At 46.4% G+C, this 7,293-nt stretch overlaps 1 protein-coding gene and 1 pseudogene across 1 annotated transcript in view; both read right to left on the minus strand.

Annotated features, from left to right (window-relative positions):
- Positions 1–83, minus strand: part of INPP5B (inositol polyphosphate-5-phosphatase B) — a 64,558-nt gene extending 64,475 nt beyond the window's left edge. The window contains exon 1 of the mRNA XM_075554126.1: positions 31–83. The gene's annotated coding sequence lies outside the window, so the exon portion shown is untranslated. The remainder of the gene's footprint in view (positions 1–30) is intronic.
- A 1,851-nt stretch (positions 84–1,934) lies between these two features.
- Positions 1,935–2,401, minus strand: LOC142452985 (succinate dehydrogenase [ubiquinone] cytochrome b small subunit, mitochondrial pseudogene; annotated as a pseudogene).
- Between the last annotated feature and the right edge of the window lie 4,892 nt (positions 2,402–7,293).

The following is a 7,293-nucleotide window of genomic DNA, read 5'->3' on the forward strand; positions in this document are numbered from 1 at the left end:
CTGCTCCCAGCCACTTGCCATTGCCCCTACCTCCAGAGCTGTCACCGCTGGGCGCGGGGCACCAAGGCCCACACTGGGCCAGAGACTACGATTCCCAGAGCTCCCTCTCCCCTTTACAATGGTCAGCCAGCCTACAAGTCCCAGCATGCCCATGTCAATCCTGGGAGGCGGGCTTCCTGCACCCATTAACCACTTAAATCCTGGGGTGGAGGGTGGAGGGGGTCCGATACAGTGGGGTCCCTATACGGAAATGTAACTGTAACTGCTGGATCTCCTAGTTCTGGGGCTATGATCTCCTGCCTAATGCCCCAAAGGAAGGTAAAATGCATTTTAATTTCCTCCTCAATTCTATCTTTCACTTCTGGCGGGCCAGGCCTGGCCTGGACTGAACCGGAAACTGGCCTCCAGGAAATAACTGTTGGGTTACATCTTAAAGGAAAAGAACACGATGAAGAACCAGTACCCCCAAATGTCAGATGGGGAAAGGGAGGCTCAGATGGCACTGGAGCCAGCAAGTGGCAACGTCAGAACTCCCTTGAAAGTCAGCCTCCAACGCTTGTGTCAAGTACACTGCCACCGAGTCCAGGCCCACTCAGAGCCACCCTGTAGGGCAGGGTGGAAGTGCCCGGACACTGGAAGTCTTTCTGGAAGTAAAAAGCCTCATGTGGCCCCCTCACCCCCCCCCCCCCCCGCAGAGCAGCTAGTGGTTTGGAACACCTGACCTTGAAGGTCACAGCCTAATGAGTACCCACCACGCCCCGTGTGTTCTTCCACTCGCTGGCTGGTGTGTGCTTCCTTCTTTAGCCTCAGCTTTGCCGCCTCCTGGAGCTGTTGAGAGGGTGATGGAGACACACTTGGTAAAGCATGGGCCAAAAGGGCCAGCTCAGATCAGCGATTTGGGAATAGGTCTCTCTCACCTATTGACTTTTCAGTAAGCTACAAGCACTTTGATGACAGGGCTGGATGTCTTTTCCTCAGCTCCCGAGCACATTTCCTGGCACACCGCTGATCCTCCAAACATAATGAATTAATTAAATGAATATGCTTACTCCCAAACTTTGCCTTAAACTGAAAGAAGAGTCAGTGGGCCAGCCTGGGCATGGGGTGGCCAGAACAGCTTCTATCAGCACCCACTGCCCTTTCCCTAAGCTAGAGTTCCCCGCTAAGGAGCAGTCTGATTTGATGTTGCACATACAAACTCTTTCCAGAAACCTTTTCCTAGAAAAATACGAAGCGCCAATCGATCTTTTTTTTTTTTTTGCCTAACAATTTTCTATTTGTTGAGAGATCAGCAAAGATTATTTACAGGTTAACATTCAGTTGGGATTCAATAAGAAGTTAATAAATCTACAAGGCAACCTCTTCTCTCAATGGAACTTCTCTATATTCAAAATTTCCCTAAATTCTTACTCTTGGGATTGAGAAATTAATAATGTGAGATTACCAAAATTTTCTAACTTTAAACTTACTCTAGGGCATCAATAAGAGGTTTCAACAGAACAGAGAGCAGAGTTTTCAACAATTAAGCAGTTTTAATTTTCTGTTAAATCTTTAAGAGTTAGCAGTCTTGCCCATTTTCTGTCATTGCCTGAACGAACACAGAAGACCTTTAATCATAACGTGCTGATAGTAACACACTGAATCCTCACTTAGAGACTATCCAATTAAAAGGCAAGGGCTCATATATTCCTTTTGTCATACTGTGGGTCTGGGGAGTAGTTAAGAGTTAGTTCCTGTATCATCTCACCAGAAAATGGAACTCGGTCTACTTCATGAATACAATTCTTCTCACACTTTTTCCTAGTCATATGGTTCTCTGCAGGTTTAATCTTTGGACATATCTGTTATTTCCTCCTTATAGATAGGCGAGTGGCATAACACAGCAGAGGCAAAGAGGTGTACAATCAATTTTTAGGGTGTGAAGTAAAAAAAAGTCAGAGTTTCCATAGCATGGCCACAGCTTTGCAGATGCCGACGTCGTGGTAGGTGAAGTAACAAAGGCCAACAGAGGTCACGGCTGAGAGTGCCAACAGGCCTGCCTTGGCAGCTTTCTGGGTAGCTTCCCTGTGGACATAGTAACAACCTGTCCAGTGCCCCAGTGACTATGAAGCGTGGGGGCTGCTGCCAGGGAGTCGTCCATCGCCGAGCAGGGATTCAAATAAGCAGCTGGGAGCAGGCCCAGGAGCAAAACACTGACCACCCTCTCACCAGTCCAGTGGATTGATGCAGCCTTGGAGCCAGCGTGATGACTGGGGGACAGGTGGATGTGCTGCACTCCCGGAGTAGAGCGGTCCTGGAGAAATGCTGAGGCAAGTGCAGGTCTGACCACTGGGGCTCGGTGGAACAGAGCTCGGGCTCCCGGGGCACCGTGGAAGATGCTCAGTCTCAAAACCACCGCCATCACTGCCAATCAATCTTAAGTTCATTTAGATACTGTTTCAAACTCATGGAGGTGATGATGGGGGAAGACGATGTTGGGAGTCACTGAGGAAAGCAGGAGCCACCAACTCACACCTCACACTTAGTATCTGTTACAGATCAAATTATGTGCTTCAAAGATAGGTGCTATAAATGACCACCTAACCCTATGTGGTCATTGTTAGGTGCCGTCAGGTTGGTTCCTACTCTTTTAGGGTACAAAAAAGACCGAAATCCAAAATATTATTGAAGGAGAACAGTTATTAAGTCTTCAAGGGACAAAGACAGTACAGACACAGACATAGCATCCCGATGAGGGGGGCCATCAGCATGTAGGTAAAATGGCATCCCAGGATTCATGGTCAGGGTGCCAGTGAAATAAGGCATGGAACAAAGGAAATCACAAATCCATGATTGGTGGCAGATTGATACATTACAGTCACTGGTGGGACTACAGAGGCAGGAAAGGGACCACGATTGGGACATGGGCATTAGATAGAAGGGCTTACAAGTTTTGTCCAGGGCCTTTTGACCTTGGCACTCAGGTCATGACCCAGGACGATGGACAGTGCCTTCCATCAAGGCAAGCCCCTAAGGGAGAGTGCCCCTTCCTGGACTGGCTGGAGAGGCAAGCTACTCTCGTGGGCACTACCTAAGGGCAAGATTCTCTACGTCCTTGGTTAGAGGATAAGAAAGAATTGACTGCTTGATTGAAGGGCTTAATTAAGATGCTTGATTAAAGGCTCAATCTGTTTGGGGCCCTGCAAATGGATTTGGGGTTGTCGATGGCATCCATAGCCTTTTGCAAATCAGCGTTCTCAGAACTTAAGCTCGAATACACTACTCAAGGTGACCCTCCGTACAACAGAACAGAACACTGCCCAGTCCTGTGCCACCCTCCCAGTCTTGCTATATTCAACCCATTGTTGCACTGTGTTGATCCATCTCATTAAGGGGCTCTTTTTTTTTTCCCGCTAACCCACTACCAAGCATGATACCTTTCTCTAGAACCAGTCCCTCCTAATAACATGTCTAAAATACAAGAGATGTAGTATTGCCATCCGCACTTCTAAGGAACATTCTGGCGAGCCTCCAGCAACTTGCTTTGAGCCAGTGCACCCAATGGCATCACCTGGGAAGATACTCTCTTGTCACAGTGAATTTTTTTCATAAAAGCAGTTTCACTTGAACCTGATTTTCGTGATGGCTGAATTACGAGAATAGTATGCAGCTGGGAAATTTTGTCTCCTGCTGCAGAAAAATGCTGCAGAAACTGTTGTGACATTGAAAACAGCGTACAAGGACAGCACGATGGGAAAAACTCAAGTGTACCTATATCAACAAAGGTGAAATGTCAATTGATGACAAGCCTCATTCAGGAGTTAGTTCCACCAGGTCAGTCTGTTATTTAGAGGTTCTGAAAAGGTACTATAACAGTGTGCAACACAACAGGCCTGGTTTGTAGCAGATAGGTGAATGGTTTTGCCACCATGACAATGCACCTGCTCATGGAGCCACCTCAGTGTGCCAGTTTTTGGCAAAAAAAATCAGCATGCCTCTCTTTCCCCACACACCTTACTTGCCTGGTTTCTGAGAATAAAGAGGGACATGAAAGGACAGCAATTTGATGACATAGAAGTGAAGAAAAAAAAACGAGGGAGGTGCTGTCAGCCATTCAAACAGGTGAGTTTGAAAAATGGTTCCAAGAATGGAATCCCAAATTTGACAAACATATTAAATGTAATGGAGAATACTTTGAAGGTGATAAGGTTGTTTTGTGGAAAGAAATTTAAATACATAACTTAAAAAACATCTGGGTCTTTTTGCTGTGTGGGAGTACCCCCTCGTATTTTCTCACAAAGCTAAAAGGTCGACTTTAGGTGCCGGTTCTAGGAGAGGGCTCTCTCTCGTAGGCTCTCAGGGAAGGCCGGTCTTTCAGCGGTCTTTCAGCTTCTTATATACGGTGCCTGGGAGCTCTCCATGTGTCTCGGCATCTATTTCACCCAGCTAGAAGTTGAAAAAATTGGATGGTATTGGGGTTTTTTTGGCGGCGGGGGGGGGGGGGGAGGCTCCTCTGCCGGCATGTTTAATTTCTGTTATCTCTCAAAAGAGATAAACTTAAGACATATGTCACACAAACTTAGCATTTTTTGACTCTCCACGTTGCTATCTTGCCATATAAGTTCATAAAGATTTTCAACAGCTTTATTGAGGTATAATTTACATGATGAAATTCACTTGCTTTTTAGTATATGGTTTAATTATTTCGAGTAAGTTAAGAGTTATACAATCATCATCATCCAATTTTAAAACATTTCCATCACCCCCCAAAAGATGTTTTGTGCCAATTTGCAGTCACTTCCAATCTCCCCTCCAACCCCAGGCGATGACTCATCTACTGTCCAGCTCCATAGATTTGCCCTTGTGGGCATTTCATGTAAGTGGATTCATGTACACTGTCGTGTTTTAGTGTCTGGCTTTTTGCTGCTAGTTAGCATGATGTTTTCAAGGTTCCTCCATGTGGTAGTCCTGAATAGATACAACCCGTTGCCATCAGATCAATCCAACTCACAGCAACCCTACAGGACAGGGTCGAACTGCCCCTGGGTTTCTAAGACGGCATCTCTTTATAGGAGTAGAAAACCTTGTCTTTTCCCCACAGAGTAGCTTTTGGTTTTGAACTACTGACCTTGCAGTTAGCAGCCTAATGTGTAATTACTATGCCCCCAGGGATCCTCCTGCTGCTGTATATGCAGATGTAAGTTTTAATTTCTCCACTTAGAAGGGAACATGGAAGGTTTAACAAGATATTGTCGGTTTCATCTCTTGGGTTGTGTTTTTAAAAAAAATAATCGTATTGGGGGCTCTGACATCTCTTATCACAATCCATACATTCATCCAGTGCACATTTGCACGTATGCTGCCATCATCATTTCAAAGCATTCTCTTCCCACTTGAGCTCCTGATATCAGCCACCCATTTCTTCCTCCTCCCTCCCCCCCCCCACCCTCTCTTGCAAACCCTTGATAAGTTATAAATATTTTCCTATCTTATTATTGTCTTCCATTGCCCTTCACTCACTTTTCTGTTGTTCTTCCCCCTGGGAGGGGGTTATAGATTGATCCTGTGATTGATTTCCCCTTCCTCTCCCCACCCTCCCCTAATCTTGCTGGTATCTCTACTCTCATTGTTGGCCCTGAGGGGTTCATCTATCCTGGATTCCCTGTGTTTCCAGCTCTAATCTGTAGCAGTGTGCATGTTCTGGTCTAATCCGATTTGTAAGGTAGAACTGTCATGGTAGTGGGGAGGGGGGTAAGGAAGCACCAAAGAACTAGAGGAAAGTTGTGTGTTTCATCAGTGCTCTACTGGATCTTGACTGGCTCATCTCTGCCCTGTGACCCCTCTGTGAGGGGATGTCCAATTGTCTACAGATGGCCATTCCATGCCCCAACCCTATTGTGTTTTATATACATACAAAATCCCTCCAGATTCCTTCTCCCTCAAACCTAAAAAGTGGTTTGGGTGGTTTAAAAAAATGTAATAGGAGATGTAAGAGCCCCCAATAGAAGTATTAAAAAAAAGAGGAAAAGTAAAATTGAAATGGATTTGCTCTTTAGTGACAAGCAAGTTCATCTTAAAAAAAAAGAAAAAGGAAGTGAACAGACAGATTTCCTCCCTTTCCTGTCCCTGAAGGAGCCCTGTTAGCTTAATGGTTAAGCTTTGGGTTGGTAGCTGCAACCCATCAGCAGCTCTGTGGGGGGAAAAGACTTGGCTTTCTACTCCTGCAAAAAGTTAGTCTTGTAAGCTCACAGGGACCATTCTACTCTGTGCTACAGGGTCGCTCTGAATTGCAATCGATGGCAGTGAGTTCTCTCCCTGAACCTCCTACCCTTGTTTCCAGACCCATGGTCTTAAAGCATTTCAATGAGTTAGGTCATAAAGGGGGAACCAATTACAAGGATCTACATATAACCTCCTCCCTGGGGGATGGACAACAGAAAAGTGGGTGAAGGGAGACGTCAGACAGGGCAAGATATGACAAAATAATAATTTATAAATTATCAAGGGCTCATGAGGGAAGGGAAAAATGAGGAGCTGATGCCAGGGGCTTAAGTGAAGAGCAAATGTTTTGAGAATGATGAGGGCAATGGATGTACAAATGTGCTTTACATAATTGATGTATGGATTGTGATAAGAGTTGTATGAGCCCCTAATAAGATGATTTAAAAAAACAACAACAAAGAGTAGTTTCAGAAATCCGCAGGGGCAGTTCTACTCTGCCCTACAGGGTCGCCGAGTTGGAACTGACTAGATGACCGTGAGCTCTTATTGAGTCGATAGATAGGCAATTGGGTTTTCCCACATATGAACTTCTTGGGGGTACAGGGAGGGATAAACGTCAGCCACCCTGAAAGCTAGGTACTCGCGTCCCCCCCGCCCAGTTCCTATCCCGCGCTCCTCAACTGCTCCTCAGTCCTAAAGTATCCCCGTGGGCCAAGATGCCCAGGAAACTCCAGGGAGCCCTACGGCGCCGGCAGTTTAATTCAGGTTCCTGATTCCTGACGCGTTCCCGCGGTTCTGTGATGAAGGTTTGGTTGTTAAGTAGAAGGGTGAGAGGCTCAAACCTATCAGCTGCTCCGGAGGGGAGGGGAAGGCGGGGGGTGCGGCCGTCGACTTCAGTATATATTTACAGCCTTGGAAACTGGGGCGCGTCTCTCTCTGTCTTTAGCGTCCCTAAGAGCCCGAATGCACCGGCTGGCAGTGCGTTTGGTTTTCCGATTTCCTTCCGCCCCCTAGGCATCCGCACGCCGTACGGCCGCAGCGCACCGCGACCAATAGCAACCATCGCGATAGTACACGATCTTCTCGCGGTGC

The sequence above is a fragment of the Tenrec ecaudatus genome, chromosome 1, assembly GCF_050624435.1.
Source record: "Tenrec ecaudatus isolate mTenEca1 chromosome 1, mTenEca1.hap1, whole genome shotgun sequence".
NCBI classification, from domain to species: domain Eukaryota; kingdom Metazoa; phylum Chordata; class Mammalia; order Afrosoricida; family Tenrecidae; genus Tenrec; species Tenrec ecaudatus.